The sequence below is a fragment of the Aedes albopictus genome, chromosome 2, assembly GCF_035046485.1.
Source record: "Aedes albopictus strain Foshan chromosome 2, AalbF5, whole genome shotgun sequence".
NCBI classification, from domain to species: domain Eukaryota; kingdom Metazoa; phylum Arthropoda; class Insecta; order Diptera; family Culicidae; genus Aedes; species Aedes albopictus.
Window position 1 is genome coordinate 46,555,905 of NC_085137.1, and position 21,245 is coordinate 46,577,149.

General features: G+C 42.7%; 1 protein-coding gene and 1 non-coding gene across 2 annotated transcripts in view; both read left to right on the forward strand.

Moving 5' to 3' along the window:
- Positions 1-21,245, forward strand: part of LOC109621337 (NADPH oxidase 5) — a 411,936-nt gene that overhangs the window by 175,698 nt on the left and 214,993 nt on the right. The window lies entirely within an intron of this gene.
- Positions 13,204-13,275, forward strand: Trnat-cgu (transfer RNA threonine (anticodon CGU)). The gene has a single exon. It is a non-coding gene; the product is annotated as a tRNA-Thr (tRNA).

The following is a 21,245-nucleotide window of genomic DNA, read 5'->3' on the forward strand; positions in this document are numbered from 1 at the left end:
ACATTTTGGTACTTTTCGTTAAAAATGCGAGGAATAGATATACATCGAAGTTGATCTGGTATTCCATGAATAGCTTGTTTCATGGACAGATCGTATTTAACAGAGGAACTGTCATTAGTGAAGTGTACACGGGGAGGATTATAACTTGGTAGGCTTATATCAGATGACATGTAGAACAGATAGATTCTCATGAATTTTGATTGAGTGTTCAGACTGAGCATTTCTTCGAAATTTTCAATGACAAGTGTGTTGCTCACTCCACACTTGATAAGTAACCTTAGCGAGAGCTCCCAGAATCGGTTCTGGAGAGGTTTCACCCCTGTCAGGACCTCAAGGCTCGCATTATGCGTTGAGTGCATACAGCCGAGAGCAATACACGGCGTGTGTATGGGAAAGGTTTATAACAAAAAAATAGGCATCGTCAAATTTTTCGCTATTCAAAAATAGAGGCTTTCAGCTTTCATTTGCACGGTTCCTCAAAAAAATCCACCGAGGGATCTCGAACAACTTTTTTAGAATACTGTTTTTCCCCATACAAAATGAACGGTTCCAAATTAATCCCTATTTCTACTTAACAAACATACCCAATTTTTGTATGAAAAAGTTCCCCCGATGGAATATTTCGATGTTGGGCTTGAATGAAAGCTAGAAGCGTCAACTTTCACGTAACGTAAAAATTAGCGATGCCTATTTTTTTGTAATAAATTTCTTCTACCAGACACACCGTGAATACGCAAACAACGGTATTGAATTCGTTCCAACTTTATTAGGTGGCAGTTTGCTGCTGAGTGGAAGCAGAAAGAGCCATACTCAATAACAGAGAGAATAGTCGTTTTGTAAAGTTTTATGAGGTCTTCCGGGTGAGCACCCCACCATGTTCCGGTAATTGTGCGTAGAAAATTGATCCTTTGTTGACATTTTTGCACCAAATACTTGATTTGGGTACCCCAAGTGCCTTTTGAATCAAACCAGACCCCAAGGTATTTCGAAGTCAAAGACTGGTCGATTTCTATTCCCAAAAGATTGAGTTTCAGTTGGGCTGGGTTCCGCTTTCTAGAAAACACAACCAATTGAGTTTTTTGCGGAGCAAACTCGATCCCTAAATCTCTTGCCCAGATTGACAGATTATTTAGAGAATTTTGCAATGGTCTTTGCAACATTTCTGCATGTGGGCCTTTTAGAGAAACCACAGCATCATCTGCAAGTTGTCTTAGCGTGCATTGTCCTTCCAAGCAACTATCAATGTCTTTCACGTAAAAATTATAAAGCAAGGGACTTAAACATGAGCCTTGGGGTAGGCCCATGTAACTTATTCTGGAAGTTGTCAGTTGTCCGAGATTGAAGCTCATATGTTTTTCTGACAGCAAATTATACAAGAAATTATTTAAAATTCCTGGAAGTCCACTATTGTGCAGTTTTTCTGACAATATTCCTATGGAAACTGAATCAAATGCGCCCTTAATATCCAAGAAAACTGAAGCCAGTTGCTCCTTTTCCGCAAAGGCCAGTTGAATATCTGTTGAAAGCAACGCTAGACAATCGTTTGTTCCTTTGCCCTTGCGAAACCCGAACTGTGTATTTGAAAGCAAGTTATTCGATTCGACCCAATGATCGAGTCGTGATAGGATCATTTTTTCCAACAATTTCCTTAAACATGATAACATAGCAATTGGGCGGTATGAATTATGATCAGACGCTGGTTTACCAGGCTTTTGAATAGCTATTACTTTGACCTGTCTCCATTCATGCGGAACGATGTTGTTCTCCATGAATGAGTTGAACAGGTCCAGTAATCGTCTTTTCGCGATATCTGGGAGATTCTTTAGAAGATTGAACTTGATCATATCGCGTCCCGGAGCGGAATTGTTTGATGAAAGAAGAGCCATAGAAAGTTCCAGCATAGTGAAGGGTCTGTCCAGAGAACCGTCTCTTGGGGATGTTTCCCAAGAAATCGGTTGTGCTGGGACTGAGTCTGGGCAGACCTTTTTCGCAAAGCTGAATATCCAACGGTTGGAGTATTCGTCACTCTCATTAGAAGAAGAGCGGTTTCGCATGTTGCGAGCCACTCTCCAAAGCGTTGTCATTGAAGTTTCTCTTGAGAGACCCTCAATGAAGTGTCGCCAATAACTACGCTTCTTCGCTTTCAGCAGGTTTCTCAGCTGTCTTTCGAGCTTTGCGTACTCTTGATAAAGATCTGAGGTACCGTGCCTACGAAAAGTTTTGAAAGCATCAGATTTTTTAAGATACAACTGGGTGCAATCATCATCCCAACCTAGTGTGGCTGGTCTTCTTTTGAAGGTTGCACTTGGAACACGTCGTTTTTGTGATTCTAATGCACTCTTATATATCAGTTCAGACAGGAATCGATACTCATCCAAAGGTGGGAGGGGATTGAATGATTCGATGCCAAAAGATACCGCTTCTGTATACTTTTGCCAATCGATATTCCTTGTGAGGTCAAAAGGAACCTGAATTGGATGGTCTGACCTTTCACTATTATGCTTTATGGTGGTTATAATGGGTAAGTGATCACTACCATGAGGATCCTCGATTACCTTCCACAAGCAATCGAATGATAGTGAGCTTGACCCCAGTGATAGGTCGAGACGACTTTCTTTGCCGTCAGATGCAATACGTGTCACTTCACCTGTATTTAAAATGTTCAAATTGAAATCGTCGCACAAATCATAGAAAATGGCCGCTCTATTATCGTCATATGGTTCGCCCCACCCTGTACCATGCGCGTTCATATCACCTAGAATTAAAACTGGATGTGATAGTGCAGAAACCGCATTCCAAAGATGACGGCGGTTAATTGAAATTCTTGGAGGAATGTAAACGGAAGCTACGCAAAGTTCTTTACCCTTTACGTTTATTTGGCAAGCGACGATTTCTACGCCAGGATGAGTCGCGATTGGAATTCTATAAAATGAGTAAGTCTTTTTGATCCCCAAAAGAACTCCCCCATAATGGTCATCTCTATCCTGGCGTATAATGTTAAAATCGTGGAAGTTGAGTTCATCTTCAGAAGAAAGCCATGTTTCACAAAGGGCAAAAATATCACAATCAGAGTTGTGAATCAAAAACTTAAACAGGTCTAATTTAGGTTTTAGACTATGACAGTTCCACTGTAGCACAGTGATCATATCTTGTACCTCACTTGATGAATTATCCATCGAAAGATATGATCGCAGCAAGGAGGGGCCATGATTGTGTCAGATTCCGAAAATATTCTTCTACTGTAGGTATAAACATATCAATAATGCCTCTTAATGTTTCTGGAAGGCTGAGGGCATTATATAAGCGATCCACGAGAACCCTAAAAGTAAACAGTCCTCGCTTGGGTCTAGGAGGCTTGCTTGAACTGCGAGGAACTTTGGTAGCTTTTTTCTTGCTACCTTGTCGATTATTTCTCTTTGAAGTGTATTTAACAGGCGGAGACGGGGGTGACAGGTTCTTGCTACAACATGGAGCTGAAGCTAGAGGAACCTGATTCTTCGGAGTTTTTAAGTTTACCCCGTCTCCTTTATCATTAGGCAAACTTTTGAGGGAAGACTTTAAAAAGACCTTTCGGCGCAATCCCGGGGAAGATGATGACTTCCTTTTTCCAGGTGCGTGTACCTCCGAAAGAGATCCACCCTCATCAGTTTCGCCATCGTCCTGATCATCGGAAGACAACTCCTGATAGGGATTTTCAACTGGGACAGCTGATTCAAACACGGAATCTGGTGTTTTAAAAGATTTCACCATCTCCGCATATGTCTGTTTGGAGCGCTTTATGATAGAGCGACTCTCATTTCGAATGCGTCTTTTGTAAGCCGGGCAAACTTGCAAGTCGTGTGGATCTCCGCCACAGTAGCTACATTTTTCCGCTTCCTGTGTGCAAGAGTCCTCCAAGTGAGCTTGGTTGCATTTGCCACAACGGGGCTTGTTGTCGCAAAAGCTATCACTGTGACCAAACTGCTTGCATTTGGTACAATTAAAAACCTTCGGCCTAAAAAGATGCACTGGGTAAAAACCACCATCAATTACAACAAATTCCGGGAGGACGGAACCTGGAAAAGTCACTCGAAAAAACACTGAAGGCGAGTACACCTTTTTATTTCCTTCCATGGAAACCTTAGATAAGCGTTTACAGTCTAGGATAGCCACATCAGGAATTGACCTATTTTTGAATCGACCAAAGCCGGTCTTGATGTCCTCACATGTCAGCATTTCGTCGAGGATCTTCCCCTCCACCTCCACTTCTCGTGCTGGCACATAGACCGCGTATTCAACAGTAAACGCTTCGTGTTGAGCAATTTCATTTGCTGCTTTGTAGCTAGGTGCGGTAACACGCAGCTTGGATGCTTTCACTTGGTGAATAACGGTCCCAGGATACTTACGCGTCAGCTCTCGAGAAATCGAAAGCATATTCAATGGTTTGCATTTGCGCCGGAAATAGACAACCCAAGGTCCAGGCGAAGATGGCTGATAAAACCGCGTACGAGCAATGATATCATTGGGAGGCGTTTCGCCTCCAATCGAATCGTCCATGTGGAAACAAATTTATGGAAAATAACTCAAAAGTGCAAAAGAGGAAGAGAAAAACCTTAAAGTATTTACAGTGCACTTTCTTCCTTAGGACGACAACTGTTTGGTTTGTAAACCAAACAATGTTAATAATATATAGAAAAAAAAAATAAAGCAAAAAAAAAAAAAAAAAACTTGTACTAATAATATACGAATTCAATTCTTATGTTTATTTTAGCGCACCCTGTAGGATGCAAAAAAAACGGTATTGAAAAAAAAAAGAAAAGATAGCTAATAAAAAAAACAAAAAAAAAATGTTCTGTTATTTACAGTTTGTACACCCTTACCCGTATACAGTAGTTTGGGAACCACTGTTATGGATGTCAAAAAAAAGCACGTGGTCGAATGTGGACTGGGGATACAATAGACAAAAGCGATCAAAACAAATTGGGCGGACAAAAGAGTGTATCGAAAGAGTGATACTTATCTGACCGGAGCAGGTAGATATTTATCACAGGCAGGCAGATGGTAACCCAGTCAACCAGTGATCGTATAAGATGTTGCATAAGATGGTAAAGTGGAGGCGATATGCGTACATTTTACATGCGCCTAAATGGAGGCATGCACACATATGGCCTCCACATTATCATCTTATGCACCATCCTATACGATTACTGGTTGTCTGGGAAAGCTGTCCGTCGCGTCTGCCTTCGCACCCGTCGCCGCCGTCCTCTTTGTTGACGGAGGGGCTGATGATGGCGATAATGATGACTTTTGGATGCGATTATTCGTTGACCTTGATGTACGATGATGCAAGCACCTCGCTTCCGCGTTGCGCTGGATACCACCTTGCGACACTACACTTCGCACAAGCAGGAGAACGCACGATATAAAAAACCTTCCGCAATTGCGGGGGAAAAAACTCTACTTCTACGAGGTCTATCGCGTGGTGAGATACGGAGCACACGTCCGACTCGTCCAAATGCACAACAGGGAATGAGTCAACAACGTTGTTCCACGTGGCACAAATACAAGGGAAAAGGAAGAAAAGTACCATATCAGTGATTGCGGGAGAACAAGGAGAAATACGTGACCAGTCCCAGATCAGCTGCACAATTAGATCCTACTTCGAGAGTCTATATACTGCAGCTGAATTCAATGCAAGTTCGAACAGCTATCTTCCCACCAGGAAAATTCCAGAGAACAATTTGGCGAATGAAAATCTTATGCAACCAACAACACCAGGTGAAGTTTTGGCTGCCATCAAAGGTAGCTGTTCTCGAAAATCTCCTGGAGTAGATGACCTGCCAAAAGAGTTTTATCTTAAGGCTTGGCAAATCATCAAATTCGAGTTCACAAATGTCATCAATGATGCTCTACAAGGCAATTCTGTGAAACAATTTCACGACGGAATAATCGTTCTTGTAAAAAAGAAGGGAAACGACCAAAGTGTTCATGGATATCGCCCGTTATCACTATTGAACGTCGACTTCAAGCTCCTTTCTAGAATATTGAAGCAGAGACTACAGGATCTACTACCATTAGTACTGTCAAAGGACCAGAAATGTTCAAATGGAAAACGCAGTATCTACGAAGCAACATGTGGGATTTTTGACAAACTGTGTCAACTGAAACACCAGCGAAACAATGCGTTACTGTTGTCATTTGATCTAGATCATGCTTTCGACAGAGTCTCCCATCAATTCCTACAGCAAACATTATTGGGAATGAATTTCAATCCACAATTTGTGGATCTTCTTGTGTCAATATGGAACAGATCATTTTCTAGAATTTTGATAAATGGACATTTGTCACAAGAGTTTCAAATATCTCGATCTGTGCGGCAAGGGGATCCTCTGTCCATGGCCTTATTCGTCATCTACTTGCAACCGCTACTCGACGCAATTGCTCGGAAATTTCCCAGTGCCGTAATCAAAGCATACGCAGATGATATTTCCATGTTTCTAGAAGATGAACGAGCGCTTGTCGAAGTCGTGGACTTGTTTGAGGATTTCGGGATAGTTTCTGGTGCTATTTTGAATAAACGGAAAACGAAGGCAATAATGATTGGAAACGTAAATTTGACAGCAGAAACGGAGTGGCTCAATATCGACAACTTTGTGAACATCCTTGGAGTACAGTTTGGAGAAAATCTGAAGCAAGCCCAAAAGCTTAATTGGCAGAATGTTCTAAATGGATTACGATCGCGACTATGGTGTCATCATCCGAGGAAGCTGAACTTGATACAGAAGACGATTCTGATGAACACCTATATTACTTCAAAAGTTTGGTATATGGCTTCAAATCTACCAATCACCAGGGGATTCACCAACAAGATTAGGACGGAAATTGGTAAATTCATCTGGCATGGTCAGACCTTGCAGAGAGTAGCGTTTGCCAATTTAGTCTTACCCAAGAACCGTGGGGGGCTGAATCTTCATTGTCCGGAACTGAAAGCAAAAGCACTCTTGGTGAATCGCTTGCTTTGTCTTTCTCCCCAGCTTCCTTTTTTGAGCAGCTTCTTGGAGAATCGAAACATACCAATACCACCAATGTTCAGCCACATTGAATTGGTGTTTGCAGAAATTCAGCAGCTCCCAGATATAATCATCAATTCACCATCGTCGCAAGGAATATATCATAATACCTTGGCATTGCTGCCAGATCCTAGTTTTGTGGCAGCGGAACAGCGTGACTGGAAACTGGTCTTCAAACACATACACAGTAAATCACTCTCTTCATATCAACGTTCCAATTGGTTCATGGTTGTGCACTCCAAAATAAAACACCGAGAGCTTCTCTACCGCAGAGGCACAATCGATAACCCTTATTGTGAAGTTTGCCCTTTAGAACCGGAGACAGTAGTGCATAAACTGTTCAGGTGTCAACGTGTGAGAGATATTTGGAGATATCAGAGAAGAGAACTTTTGAGTAAAGAACCTAGGTTAGTCAGGTTAGAACCCGAAGAATTTATATATCCAACGCTTAGAAACATAAGTCGAGCTTCCAAGCAGTTTATACTTAGTGCACTAGCAACATTTTATAGCTATATAATAGAAACTCCAGACAACGAAATAGGTTTAGCAAATTTTGTATTTTACATCAATGTTAACAATTAATTAGACGAAATATAAGGTTTTACAAAAAAAAATCGTTGCTTTGATCAGTCTAGTCAGCTTCCCAGGAAAGCCGTTATCGCCCATGATTCTCCATTGCTCTGCGCGGTCGATACTGTCGTATGCCGCCTTGAAGTCGATGAACAGGCGATGCGTTGGGACCTGGTATTCACGGCATTTCTGGAGGATTTGCCGTACGGTAAAGATCTGGTCCGTTGTCGACCGGCCGTCGATGAAGCCGGCTTGAAAACTTCCCACGAACTCATTCGTTTAAGGGGACAGACGACGGAAGATGATCTGGGATAGCACTTTGTAGGCAGCATTCAAAATAGTGATCGCCCTGAAGTTCTCACATTACAAATGGTCGCCTTTCTTGTGATTAAGGCAGATTACCCCTTCCTTCCACTCCTCCGGTAGCTGTTCGGTTTCCCAGATCCTGACTATCAGGCGATGCAGACAGGTGGCCAACTTTTCTGGGCCCATCTTGATGAGTTCAGCTGCGATACCATCCTTACCAGCTGCTTTGTTGGTTTTGAGCTGGTGAATGGCATCCTTAACTTCCCTCAGCGTGGGAGTTGGTTCATTTCCGTTCTCCGCTGCACTGGTGTCGTCGTTTCCTCCGCTGCCGTGGGCTCCCGTGCCTACGTTCTCCACACCGTTCAGGTGCTGATCGAAGTGCTGCTTCCACCTTTCGATCACCTCACGTCCGTCCGTCAAGAGGCCTCCGTCTTTATCCATTCACATTTCGGCTCGCGGCATGAAGCCGTTGCGGGATGCGTTGAGCTTCTGATAGAACTTTCGTTATTATTATTATTATTATATTTTATTAAAGACACTTTACCAAAAAAGTTGGCATTCGTGTCCAAAATAGAACTTTCGTGTTTCTTGGGAACGGCACAGCAGTTCCATTTCTTCACACTCCGCTTCTTCCAGGCGGCGCTTTGTCTTCCGAAAGAGGCGGGTCTGCTGTTTCCGCTTCTGTTTGTAACGTTCCACGTTCTGGCGAGTCCCTTGCTGCAGCATTGCCGCACTGGCTGCGTTCTTCTCCTCCAAAACCGTTATGCACTCTTCGTCGAACCATTCATTCCGTCGATTCCGTTCCACGTACCCGATGATTATTATTTCATCAGATGACGTCGAAATTTGGAATGGAGCTTGTGTCACTTTGCAGAATTAAGGCTGATGTCCAGCCTTCAAGCAAGCGGGTGCAGCAGAGTGCCAGTGGAAGCAATTAAAATCAATCTCCACCACTGTAATACGGCACACTGGATTGCAGATAGGACCAAAATAGTAGCAATATGGACAGTGGAAAAATATCGCATTCAAGAAGTGTTGCACTGCGCAGATGCAGGTTTTGTGATTGTTAAAATCAACGGAAGCAGTTCAACCAGATGTTGGAAAAGGTAATCGAAGGCCAATCGTCACAGCCGGCGACTTCAACTTTTGGCCGGTCGAAAGGGACCGACAACTCGCCAGCCCACGGGAAAGTAGTCTGCTGGAGGCTCTGGCCAAGCTAAACGTAGACATCGCCAATGCTGATGCTACCGCACGTATCGTAGGGAAGATCGAGAGGAGAGTCCATCATCTACGTCACTTTTTGCATTCCTGTATTGATGAGAGCGATTAGTGGCCATTTTGGTGACAGGACTCGGATGTAGTCAATAGAGCACAACTGATCGAGCGGGGATGGAAGACAGCAAGCTTAAATAAAGACGTGTTTGTGAATGTGCTAAGGCTGGAGGACAATTCACTGAATTTCAGCGCAGAAAAGCTGGTAGCGGAACTATCCCGAGCATGCGATGCTACAATGCAAGGATGGGAAACCCAAGAAGCAGTCGAATCCCCATGTGTACAGTGCTGTTTAGCTAGACGAAGGATACAGAGGATCTTATAGAGTAGCAAGAGTCACAACGACCAAAAGGATCAGGCTTAACAAGATATCCTATCTTGGCAATCTCTGGCGCCACAAGGCCAACTTGAATCCATGAGGTAATACATACAAAGTAGCCATGTTGTAGATAAAAGTTCCTGCTATACCTCCCGAAAGGTGCCCGGAAAAGATAAAAGGCATCATCGAGGCACAGTTTCCTATGCAAGATCCGGCGATCCAGCAATCTGGCGAATCACACCTTATGTCGATCAGGATAGCACCGACAAAGAAATCTTATGGTAAGTAATTCCGGGCTGGTCGGGCACCAGCCCGGATGGCTATGATATTTCCAATCACATTACAAGTCACTTCGTGGGTTTTCTGCGTTAATAATCTAATATTTCTTTATTCTCTTGCTCTATATATACTAATTCTAATAAGGCAAAGGTCTATGAAAAGAAGTAAGTAGAACTAGTTGACTAATGTCAACCAGATAGAAAGCAAACCTAATCGTTATCTGCAATAACGATGCAGTTTGTTCAGTATTACCTATTTCCCTTTTTGTTGACCTTCTCGTAATTGTGTTGTCTTAGGGCCGCGGTCACCAAAGTGCGGCCCGCGGGCCGCATGTGATGTCCAGTTCTCTATGTTGCTGTAGAATTCTTTGCAATGTTTCTTATGGAAGTTGTTCTACTCCCGAAATAATCATGAATAACGCGTTGAATGATTCACAAAATGATCCAGGTGTTGCAATACGAGCAGTTGAAAAAATGGGCTTGAGGATCACTGCCTTAGGGGCAATACATGTGATGAGTCACATCACAGTAACGTCCGTGCTAGCTAAATCTTTGCCAACCGCGAGAGCTCCAGGCCCGGACGTGGCCCTAAAACCAACAATCCAGGAAAGTCGGAATATGTTCAGGAGCACATACAAAAGTGTATACAGGGAGGCAGTTTTACAGACAACAAGAAGCGGGAGGAGCTAGTGCTACTATCAGAGCCAGGTAAACCCGGGAGTGATGGATGACAAAACGTGGAAAGGCCCGGGCATCTACCAGCATACCTATTGGATATGTAGGTACTGTTAAAAACGAGGTTAAAATTGGCTAATTACTTGAGAAGTGGTCCTAAACAGGCTCACGAAGTGGATGCTATTGCAACGGCGCAGAAGCAACAGAGAAGAGGAAACCGTCACTGGATGTCAAATATACCCTCAACGCTCAACAGTGTCAATTGGGTAGCAATCGCCGATTCGTTGGGGGTGCCTGAGTATCTGATCCAATTCCTGAATAATAGGGTCTGGGACCATTTGGGCAGGAGCACCTGTTTTGAGCACTTGCTGCTATAACTCAGTAAAATTTAAACCAATTGATATGAAATTTTGTACATGGCTACACACTTCGAAAAAATCTTGTAATTTTATGTCTTTTTACGCCGACATATTGCAGCGAGTAAAATGACACACAATTACGTCGGTTCCAATTTTTACACGAGGTTGTTTTTCTGCCGATTTGTAATTTTACAAGATTCTACATCGTCAACATAACCTCAAATCATTTAATCACACGTCCCCTTCAGTGTTTCTATATTGATAATTTTAATAACCAACACAACGCTTATTTAAAAGAGTTTGATTTCTAACTTTATTCATTTCACATGTAACATAACTTATAAAACTTTTCAAACAATAACTTTTCACTCTTTATTGTTCGGATTCCGTCATACAGCTTCCTTCAGTCAGATGCTTCCACAATTGCTTTCTTGCTACGGGTAGTCCAGGTGTAAAATAGGCATGTCTCAGATGCGAACGAAAATGTTCCCTGCGGTAACAAATGTGTGTATTTACTAATTATAAGCACTTTTTATTTCACAAACAGTATTCCAGGAGCGATTTTTCAGCAGTTCAACTTGTTTACAATGATGACGTTTGATACTGACCAATCACCGACAGATTGGCTATGAAGCATCACAAGTCGTGTAAATTTAGGGCACTTTAGACTGAAAAACAACGTTTTACTACAAATATTGAGGTGAAGTGCTTTAAATGTATTGAATTCGACTGAAAATTTATCTAAAAAAGATTGTTTTTATGTTTACATCATCAAATACACAAAATTAAGGCATATTCTGTATTGCGTCATGTTTGATTGAGTCATTTTTATCATTTGCGTCACCATCAAAATTGAGAACTTCTTAGTGTGTGGGGAATACATTGCAAAAGGCCTTACTTAAATTAGAACTTTATTTGGTAGTAAATTGAGAAGATGTCCAACCCGTGCGGCCTATGAAACTCTATTTGTTAACCTAACCGTGATACAAACCGAGATACAAACATCGTAAATATGCATACATATGTACATTCAATACCATAATCCACTTCTCCATCTTCATCGACAACAACTAGCAACAACACACGAGGCTAGGCTACTAAAGATAGCAGATTTATTATCTTCCTCTGTCGAGTGTGAATTAACCCGGTAGGTACTCTTCCGACCGTCGGCGGAGACGACAACAACCGGACGAGATACACTTTCCGTCCACGCTCTGTCTTCCTGCGTTCACCACACTTCCAATGGGTAATTTATAGACTCAACCCGGCGGCGGCGAACCATCCGGGACAGCTCGGTCAACCTGTTGTAATTTAGAAGAGTGCACTTGCCGTAGCCACAACCACAAGATCCTAGCTACAAGACGATAAAGGTTAGAGATTATATGGACAAGTGGCCAGGCCGTTGCGCTGTTTCACCCCCGCAGTTCAAGAACCACCATTCGACCAGCAACGGCAGGTCGTAAAGCCGCTGAGAAATGTTTGTTTTCATTAGAGAGCTGCCCATGGCCCAGTCATCGCCAGTGTCAATGAATGCGGGGGCAAGCAGAAATGTATCACGTTTCCCAGCTGAAATGGTCAGAAGAACTCGTCGCCGTGGAAGCATAGAGTACGACGACGACGACGCGCGTAAATTATCTCCAATTTCGATCTGCTCTGGTCAAGATACACACATAGCCTACACTGACTGAAACACAAACAAGCTCACTGTTCCTTTTATAGAGAACCCCAGCCTGGGCTCTAACGATGAACGATCCTCCCCGGAGAGGTGTAAATTTTTTGCCCGCACGTTGAATTATGTACCTAGCTGTAGCGATAATCAGGGGCAGAAATAAATTTATAACAACCCCCGGCTCAGGTCTCCGGCCAATCGCGGATTAACGCCAATTTTTCGTGTTCTCGGCTCAACGTGAGAAAATTTCTGTGCTGGTGGATTAGTTTTGAATGCGCGACTGAAACCGAAATAAACAGCAGCAACACCATAATGTGCGAGAGTCACCACCATGTGAGCGAATAAAAATATTTGCCATTGCTGGAAGTGTCGCACACCATGCGGAGAGGGGAGCTATATTTGGACACGAACGAAATTCTTTGCACAGTATCGCACATACGGACGGACGCTTGTTTCGAACTGCGTTGTTGTTGGTCATCTGTTTTTTCGGATCTTTTCTACTTCTAATCTTCTTCAAGTGTGCGATAATGTGTACGGCAAAAAGGGGTTGATTTCGACACAATGAACGTTCTTGAAATTATCATCTCTCTTTTGTTGCGAACCCCGCTTCGTTGTTTCACACACGTTATCTACCTACCTTTGTTTTTGGTTGCAAAGTTTTTGATGAATGGAACGAAACTGGATGCGAGGTCGTCTATAAATATACGCCTCTTTAGCTCAGTGGTAGAGCGCTGGTCTCGTAAACCAGCGGTCGTGAGTTCAATCCTCACAGGAGGCACGGCTAAATTCTTAGGAATTTGAGCTTGATAATTATTTTTAATGTGTGATAGAATGAAATTTGAATAAATTATCTACCATCACTACTAGCTATCATGGTATCATGATATCACGTGACTTTTAACAATTAAAGTGCGATAATATCACGCCTCCCAGGAAGCAATGAATTTTCGAATGTTTTATCTGTGATATTTGGAATACATGCTAAACTAAAAAAAACGAATCAAAATGATAATGAAAAAGTAATTTGATACCATCTTCTTGCTTTAAGATTTGGATATGCTATTCTTCATCACACCAAAAAAGCTAGCCATGAAAATGTTTGACACTTCTCAGGTCATTTTGACAGACCACACACATGCACGAAAAAGATGGATCATATGTTCAACTTTATCGATCTAGTTGCCGTCCTTTTTACGCTCGTGTTACATCTGTCTAAATGACCTGAGTGTTGTCAGTCATTTTGACGTTAGGTTCGTTGCTATAATAAAGAATACACTGGAACCTAGCTGGGGGCGCATAGATATTAAAATGTGCATTAATTAAAAAAGGCATAAAAAGAGAGAAATTTGTGCATAAATTAAGTTTGGACTTTGATAAGGGAATCTAGTTCGCGAGAACAGGTTTTGCTACAGGGTATTTGAAAATAGAGGGGGTTCCAAAAGGCTTCAGGGGCATTTCAGGGAGTTGTCTCAGGGGTTTTCAGGATCATTTTAAGGTTATGTTGGCTTCTTAATGGGATTACCGGGAATTCAGGGGCATTTCAATAGTATTAATGGGATTTCAGGGACGATTCAAGAGAGTTTAGGTGCAATTCAAAAGATCTCAGGTTCCTTTAAAGGGCATTACAAGGAGTTTAATGCGCTTTAAGGGATTTCAGAGGGTTTTAGAAACATTTTGATGGCGTTCCTGAAGGTCTTAGGGGCTTTTAATAGCATTTCAGGGGAGTTTCAAGGGGATTCTGGAGTCCATTGAAGGCGTCCCATGGTTTTAGACGCATTTCAAATTGATTATGATAATTTCAATGGCGTTTCAAAGAGATTAAGTAGGTTTCATTGGCGTTCCGAGAAAATTCAGGTCAGAAACGTATCAGAGGTTTTTAAGAACACCCATAAAACGACATTTCAGGGGTACACTACCCGTCATAAGTACGGACTCACAAAAAGTATTGCAACAATATTGCATCACCCTGACTCACCTCGATATCTCCAAAACCTGAGGACTTACAAAGATGCTGTCTTCAGGGAAGTTATTCAGAAGACCAAAAGCAACAACTTTTCAGAAGGCGGCATTTTTGTAGGTGTTCTGGTTTTAGAGATATCGAGGTGAGTCAGGGTAATGCAATATTGTTGCAATACTTTTTGTGAGTTCGTACTTATGACGGGTAGTGTATTTCAAAAGATATTGTGATTTTTTGTGTAGCATTGTGATGGGATCTCTAAAAATCCTCTGAAACTTCCTGAAATGTCTCCGAAATCCCCCTGAAAACCCCTCGGACTCCATGTAACACATCTGAGAACCTCCGTATACATACAAACTTCGGTCATAAACTGTGAAGGCCCGGTCCAATATTTTTCAAAAATTCTTTCACTATGACACTTCTAGGGTCCTAAGCTCCTGTTCTTTTTTCTCATCCCATAACAAAATTTAGTGTTGAACGGTGTTATTGGTTACATTAGGAAAAAGTATACTGCCCTGGTGAGATTGAAACTCACGGGCCTTATACGCTAGAGTAGTGCTTTACCAACTAAGCGTAACCAGTTAATTAATAACACGACGTTTTGGTTTGCTATAAGGTAATTCAAATTGTCTTTATTTAAGAGACTTTCTTCAGCTAATTCAAACTTTATCGATCTATATTTATTTGTTTTATTGATGTTTCTCGGTGAGCCAATGAAAACTATTGGTTTAACGTTGTGACGTTTCGGCTTACTGTTTTACTTCAGCCATCCTCAGACACTAAAATTTATTACCAGCGGTCGGAATTTTCGCTCATTCTCACGAAAATAGATTTCTCCCTCACGCCAATTTTCAGCGAAAATCTGGCTTGAGAAATCTCCCGCACAAAGAGCAGAGCGAAAACATTTTTTCACTCACTCCCAAAGGTGCGAGAATTTTGTTTGCCCTTTGTCGGCCGATTATGTTGTCTTTCCTTGACTCATATGACGCCGACGATGATTGGTTTTATGCATTATATTTTCTACACCCTCTGTGTGGTTGGCGTGGTGGTGTGGATAGAGTGCGCGTGTCGCGTATGTTTTTAGTAATGTTCCAGGTTCGAATCCCGTCGCGGGCACAATTTTTGTTAATCTGCTTTGAAAAGATTTTCGTGAAAATTGGGCGAGAGAAAATTTAACAGAACGAAAAGAAATTATCTGCAGGTTGAAGCGATTTTCAGTTATCATGAATCGCTACTCTCGAAAGAAGTGCTGGAGGGGAAAAGTGTTTCTCAAGCAAAATAGTGAAAATAAACTCTCCCGCCGCCATGAGAATAGCCATATTTCGTATCGCTGAAACGAAAATTACGAACCCTGTTTATTACACGAAAATACATTATTTTAACAAAAAACATTAATGAACATTTACAACAATTAACATTTTTTTCACACCACAACTCACATTTCGATCACCGCAGCAACTTTCACCTTCTTTACTGCTGGGCGATCACGTACCTTCTGATGTGGTACGTCATGGTTGTGTTGTTCGTCGTCGATTCTCGTTCTCTCTTCGTCGTCTCTCGTCGGTCGTCATCTGTCGCAACTTAACCACTAGCGCGTTGTAGTTTACGTTAAACGTTCCACACTCACGTTGGAGGTTCACCGTGTTGTTTTCGCCTACCAGCTTGATGTGGAATGTTTCCGCCGCTATCCTGCTCTCCTGGTCAGCGATGCGCTCCACTATTTTCGTTTTGTCAAAGTTGAAATTGTGGCCGTCGCATAGTGTGTGTTGTGTTAATCCTGTTCTGTTGTCTTTTCGTCTGACGTCATTTTTGTGTTCGTTTATTCGTGTGTCCAGTTTTCTGCCTGTTTGTCCAATATACACCTTACCGTCATTAGTCCCACATGGTACAGAGTACACCACATTTTTCTGGTGTCCTGGTGGTATGGGATCTTTTAGTTTGGTAAAGATTTCATCTTTTATTTTGTGTTTCGCTTTAAGTAAAAGATGAGATCGCTGGGGTCGTCGGCTTCGTGGGAGGCCGCGCACACGTTGGCTTTTTGCAGTTGAAGAGGACCTAAGGACTCTAAAAACGTTCAGGGCGACTGGAAGCGATTGGCCCAGGACCGAGGCCAGTGGAGGCGGATACTTCATTCGGCGTAGACTCACCGCTGCGAGTTGTAGCCCACCAAGTAAGTAATTAATAATGAAAGAATAAGAGTAACTTTTACATAATTTTCTGGATGAATCCCTAAAGAAATTTCTGGACATATTCCTGTGGAATTTTTCAAAGCAATTCCCAAAACAATTCCTGTACAAATATCTGGTGGACTTCTTGGAGATTCAATTGCTCGAATATCTGATGGAATCTCTGCAAGAATTTCTGATGAAATCACTAAAAGATTTTTTTAAGGAATCTCAATAGAAAATTCTGAAGAAATCACTGAAGATTTTTCAAAGGGGTTTTCTTAACGAATCCCTAGAATAATTTCTACAATGAATCTACAATTTCTACAATTGAATGATTTAGAGAAAGATGATATAGATCGATAAAATTTAATTGGATGTGTTAATCACCGTTAACTGATATTTATTTGTTTTATTGATGGTTCTCTGCTGAATATAATTTTAACTTGTCGTTCCTCTGGCATACAAGCTACGTGTCCAGCCCACCGCAGCCAGCCGTGTTGTATTCGCTTCACTATATCCATCTCTTTATATACCTGGTACAATTCGTAGTTCATGCGACGCCGCCAGATGCCGTCCTCTAGTTTACCGCCGAGTATTGTTCGCAGCACTTTCGTTCGAAGACTCCAAAAGCTCTCCGATCAACTTATTTTAACGTCCACGTTTCATGACCGTATAAAGCGACCGGGAGAATCAGAGACTTGTACAACGCGAGTTTTGTCTTCGTTTGCAGCCTGCGGGACCTCAGCTGGTTTCGCAGACCGAAAAAGGCCCGATTTGCAGCCGCAATTCGTTTTTTCACCTCGCGGGTAACATCATTATCGCACGTCTCTAGAGTACCAAGATAAACAAATTCATCCACGACTTCAAACTTTTCCCCACCTAGCACCACTTCGTCACCACTACCACGGCCGGACCGACGTTGAACACCAGCAATCATGTACTTGGTCTTTGTGGTGTTGATCGTAAGTACAATCCTCGCAGTCTCCCTCTTCTCCTTCTTCTCCTTCCAGTGCTATGCTGAACAGTTAGTTCGAAAGAGCATCGCCCTGCTTCAGTCCGTCAAAGCTAACGAACAATGACGAAATTTCATCCGTAACCCGGACACTTGATTTCGATCCGTCAAGCGTCGCACGAATCAGTCTAATCAGCTTTCCATGTTCGACTATAATTTGCCATAACTCGTTTCTCTTCACTGAATCGTACGCCGCCTTGAAATCAATAAACAGATGATGGGTCTTCAAGTTGCACTCCCGAAATTTATCGAGAATCTGCCGCAGGGTGAACATTTGATCCGTCGTTGATCGGCCCTCGCGAAATCCTGCCTGATATTCGCCGAAGAAGGACTCCTCAATCGGCCTCAGCCTGTGGAACAGAACTCCGGACAAAATTTTGTACACTGAATTGAGGAGTGTTATTCCTCTGTAATTCGCGCACTCCAGTCGATGCCCTTTCTTGAAAAGAAGGCAAATGAGATCATCCAACCAACTAGCAGGCAGTTCTTCCTCCTCCCATATCTTCAATATAATACAGTGTAAGAGTTGATACAGCTGCTCACTACCGTGCTTGAGAAGCTCGGCCGGGAGTTTGTCCTTCCCAGCAGCCTTGTTGTTCTTCAGTCCCCTAATGGCTGTCTTGACCTCGTCTAGCGTTGGAAGTTCCACAGCTTCAATTCGAATTCTGTCCGTCGCTCTTCCACTCCCACCGTTACCGTTCAACAATATCTCGAAGTGCTCTCTCCACCTGGCAGCCACCACTGTCTTGTCTGTCAGCAAGTTTCCATTACGGTCGTTGCACATGACGGGAGAAGGCGCTGTTTTTCTCCGCACGCCATTGACAGTTTCGTAAAATCTCCGCATATCATTTTGTTGCATACTCTCTTGCGCCTGAGCAATCACATTTTCCTCGTGCTCTTTTTTCTTTTCGCGGTGGATTCGTTTTTCGGCTACTCTTGTTTCCCTCTCCCTGCTCTGCCGGGTCCCCGACACCAACATCCGGCTGCTGGCAACATTCTTCTCATCCGTTACTCTCTGGCACTCCTCGTCGAACCACCCGTTTCTAGGTCGTCTTTGAGCAGTACCTATCACTTCCCGCGCTGCTGTACTCATCGCTCTGTGGATAGACTCCCACAGAGTGTTGAGATTATCGCTCTCGCTTATCCGTTCGTCCAGCTTCTGGTGATAGTCAGCTACCGTACCGTCTGCTGAAAACCGCTGGATGTTGAAACGCATCGATCGCCGGTTCCTAGAGTCCGACACGGTTGATAACCGAGCTCGAATCTTACTAACTACGAGATAGTGATCTGAGTCGATGTTGGTACCTCGAAAAGTTCTAACATCAATGACGTCCGAGAAATGTCGGCCATCTACCAGCACATGGTCGATTTGGTTGCAAGTCTCGCCGTTTGGGTGTCTCCAGGTGTGCTTGCGGATATCTTTGCGTGCAAAGTAGGTGCTCAGAGAGTAAAAAAATCGAAGGTTGAAAGTGAAGATTGACATTCTCATTTTCTCATTCGTGTTTGGCCACATTCATTGTCAGCTGAATGCCTCTCTTTTTTCATTCAATTCTCTGTCACGAATATTTTTTTCACACGTCGTAAAATGTGCTATTTCTGTTAACAGACGCACAATCCGACTTAATGGACAAATAGAGAACATAATTAATATTCTAATTAACTACTATACACAAGTTTTGAGATGATTGGAAGTATAATAGAGAGTTATGGTCCAGTTATATTTCTCAGTGAAAATTGTCAGTGACAGAAAAGTGAATGAAGAGGATGAAAAATTCATTCACCAAAATTAATTTTATTTTGATCCCTCGGTTGAGAATTTTCAAAATTCACGATGAATTTCATTCATTGAAAATGAAAATTTTAAACTCTGGGTGCTACTAATGGCCATTAGTGTGGGACACGCTTGTATGAAAAAAATTAATCCTCGCTCCAGTCGACTTTTTAGATCCCATTTAGGCCCCATATGAACTGTACAAAATTTCAGCGCAATCGGTGAAACTATAATTTAGCGCAAGCGGTTCAAAGTTTGCATAGGATTTACTATGGGAAAAGTTACACTTTCAAACAAATAATCCCAGAGGGCGCCCTTTGTCTCCTTAATTCAAATCGATCAATGCTTCTAGTAGAAATAACATTTACGAAACTTTCCTTCGAAGACCACAAAACGATTGGATGCTTGTGGAAAAAGTTATTGATTTATTACCGATTAGTGATCCAACGAAGGGCTTTTTGTTTTGTTTTATCAGCAGCACTGCTGCTGCCGTTGTTGCATGGGATGGCGGGAGGCATCTCCACCCCCAGAAACAGCAGCAGCCAAGGCAGCAGCTACAGTGCTGCTAATAAAACAAAACAAAAAGCCGTTCTTCAGATCACTAATCCGTAATAAATCAATAACTTTTTCCACAAGCATCCAATCGTTTTGCGGTCTTCAAAGGAAAGTTTCATAAATGATATTTCTACAAGAAGCATTGATCGATTTGAATTAAGGGGACAAGGGACGACCTCTGGGATTTTTTATCTGAAAGTGTAACTTTTCCCATAGTAAATCCTTTGAAAACTTTGAACCGCTTGCGCTAAATTATAGTTTCACCGATTGCGCTGAAATTTTGTACAGCTGATATGGGACCTAAATGGAATCAAAAAAGTCGACTGGACCGAGAATTTGATGTTTGTCCCATACTAATGGCCATCCCCCTGGCGGCAGCAAAGTTGACTAATCTCAGGCCGTTGTCATTAGTGACGGAGTGAAGGCTCTCCGTACCGATGATTGGACGGAAAAAGGCCTCTCTTCCGACCTGTGCATTGGCGTCACCAATGACAATCTTAACGTCGTGTTTTGGGCATTCTCCATAGGTCTTGTCAAGACATTCATAAAACGCATCCTTCACATCATCGGTTTTCTCGTTTGTCGGCGCATAGACATTGATCAGGCTGTAGTTAAAGATTTTGCCCCGGATCCTCAATACGCAGATCCGCTCGTTGATCGGCTTCCACCTCATAACTCGCTTCATCTGTTTCCCGATCACTATGAATCCGACACCATTTTCTGCCTTATCGCTGCCGCTGTGGTAGATATTATATTTGAACGATGTGTTGGCGACGGAATCCACCGCCCTGAATTCACGTTCACCAGTTCTGGGCCACCGCACTTCCTGTATAGCAGCCACGCACACACCAACTTTTTGCAATTCACGAGCCAAAAGGCTCACTCGTCCAGGTTCATTTAAGGTCCTGACGTTCCAGGTACCGAGTTTCCAATCATAGTCCTTATTTCGTTGCCGGGTCGGTTTCCGAGAGTATCGTTCGCATATTCTATTTCTTACTTCATTTTTCGTAGTGTTGAAAGACTTCGATAGTCTACCTTACCGGGGTCGCGCTGCCTACATCGCGTTGGTGGGGCTGCCACCTTAGGTATAGCTGACGCGATACAGCGTTTCATACTCAGCCGCTGGATGCCAGAACAGACGCTGTTTGAGCCGCACCTCCTTGGTGAACATACGCTCGGGACGTACCTCCTCAATCTAGCTGAAATCAGATGAACAACAGTGCCCAGTCTGCACTACCAGCTAAGCACACAACTCTTAGCTGGCGGTCTTTGTCATCGTTTGACC